Below are 2690 nucleotides of genomic sequence, written 5' to 3' on the forward strand. Positions count from 1 at the left end.
GTTAAATTCATTATGGATTTGCCAATACCAAAAAGTGCACGTAAATTTTTGAGTTTTCACGAGTTTGCTAACCTCTATAAGAGATTTATAAATGATTTTAGAACCATAACTGAACTACTGAATGACTTAGTGAAAAAGAATATTGTTTTTAAATGGGGAGAAATGCAAGAGAATGCATCAAATTTTCTTAAGAAGAAATTAAGCAAACCATCATTTGTTTTGACTAGCTTTGATAAAATTATAGAAATTGAATGTGATGCATGTGGTTTGGGCATAAGTGTTGTTTTAATTCAAGATGGAAAGTACTTAATATATTTTAGTAAAAAACTAAATGAGCCAGCATTAAAATATGCTACCTATGATAAAGAATTATTTGCTTTAGTTCATATATGGCATGTGTGGCAACCCTACTTATGGCCTAGAGAATTGGTGATCCATTTTGATCATGAAAGCTTAAAGTATGTGAAGGGTCAAAGCAAACTGAATCATAGACATGCAAAGTGGGTGGAATTTATTGAAACATTTTTGTATGTCATCAAATATAAGCAAGGTAATATGGTAGCTGATGTGTTATCTAAAAGGTACGATCTCTTTACTTCTCTTAGTGCAAAAATTCTTGAACTTGAGCATATTACTTAATTATATAGAGATGACCAAGATTTCAAAAATATTTATGTATCTTGTCTTGCAAAAAAAAGCTATGGATGGTTATTATTTGTTTCATAAATTTTTTATGCTTTGTATTCCTAAATGCTCTATAAAAGATTTGCTTTGGAGAGAAGCACATGGTCGTGCCTTAATGGGACATCTCAGGATTAATAAAGTTTATAAGATGTTGCCTAAACACTTTTTTTGGTCGAAGATGAAGCACGATATCCAAAAGTTTTGTAGCAAATGTTTTAAACGCAAAGAAACTAAATCTAGATCACAACCAAACGAATTTTATACTCATTTGAATGTACCTAACAAACCTTGGACTAATATATCTATACAATTTGTTCTTGGTTGACTGCACACTGAAAATGGTAAACATTGTATTTTTGTTGTGGCAGATATGTCATTTTTTTTTTCTGATTCGAGGACAAATCCGATTCAAAAAAATATGTCAACAACAGAATTTGAACATATGCGCAAATAGCTCAATTAATTTCAAACCTATCGCATTTGAATGTACCTAACAAGCCTTGATCAAGTTAGATTGTGGAGTGACTCAATTTAGAATAAGGTTCCAAATCTTGCTTCTAGATCTTCGATCGTAAGAGGTAATCTAATTCTAGCCTTATCTCTAGGTTGATCCAAATTTCATATAAGGAGGTATTAATTACTTTGATTCAAGGGTTCTTGCTAAAACAAAAGCTTGGATCGTTGGGCTGAGGATTTGGGTAACCTTATCACCTAGTACGAAGTGAAATACCTTGGACCCAGCCTCCTATGACCATAATTCTAAATGGCAAGCATGCCTCCGTGGAGAGCACGTAGTAGCCCTAGACAGTATAGAAAATGCCTTGGTACAAACCACATAAGTAGACCTAAGAAATATTGTTCATACAACCACCTAAGAAATATTGTTCATACAACCAAAGACGATCACTATAGGAATTAAACACCCCTCAAAGCAAACCACTACCTCAATTGAATTGAGTTTTGGTTAAGTTGGGAAGTTGCGAGATAAAATCCACCAATAATGAGAATGAAGCAATGGAAGTCATGACTTCAAGGTTTGGTCGGAGGCTTCACGAACTAAGTTCAAGTTTATGGACTTCCAAAAGTGTGATGTGCCCTTTATGCCACTAATGAGATATGGGGTGTAGGATATTCCTATTGATGGATCACCTAATGGATGACAAGTCGTTTTAGACCTTATGGATGACAATTCTTATTTGAAACTATAGTTCTAGAATTTTTTGAACTTATCTGTTCTCCCTCACCTTAAAATTTCTAAGGTCCTCGTAAAAAGTTTGAAAGTTCAACTTAAAAAAATAAATCGGGAATTTAATACCTTGAGTGCTATACCATATGTAATCTATGAATTGCTTTCTCTATTTTATATTTTCTACTAGAAAGTATGCATATTTTGTTGTCCATTTTATGAAAGTATTTTAAAAATCAATCAAATATTTATTATTCTTGGGCTAGTAACTATTATCTATTCGAGGAATTTTGTTATTGAAAATCTAATAATCTCTAAAATTATCCCAAGATTAACCTTAAATTGTGTTGCATAACCGAAATTAGTTAAATCATTAAGTTTTTTACAACCATAGCATGCATTTACATAGTTTCTTGCATGTACTATAAGTATGTATATTTATTCACATGTCCAACACAAATTGGTAGTTAAGCTAAAGGTGTATTAGGAAATGATAAAGAATATTGTCGTTTTCTTTCTTTTCACGGTGGCTTTAGTGGGGGCTGAGGTTCCAAGGGTCGCGTTACCACCACCAGGACCTTCTAGATATTACATTCATGTGGTTAACGGGCTAAGCAAACTTGGGTTGCTTGTGCATTGTCAGTCTAAAGACGATGACTTGGGGTATCATCGTTTGCTTAATCATGGAGATGATTACCAATGGAACTTCAAGGTTAACTTTTGGGGAACAACCCTCTATTGGTGCAAATTGGAGACGCCACATGCATATGTCTCTTTTGAAAGCTTTTGGCCTGAAACGCAGCACTTATGGCTCCGTGAT

Source organism: Cucurbita maxima, unplaced genomic scaffold (assembly GCF_002738345.1).
Source record: "Cucurbita maxima cultivar Rimu unplaced genomic scaffold, Cmax_1.0 Cma_Scf00127, whole genome shotgun sequence".
Classification (NCBI taxonomy): domain Eukaryota; kingdom Viridiplantae; phylum Streptophyta; class Magnoliopsida; order Cucurbitales; family Cucurbitaceae; genus Cucurbita; species Cucurbita maxima.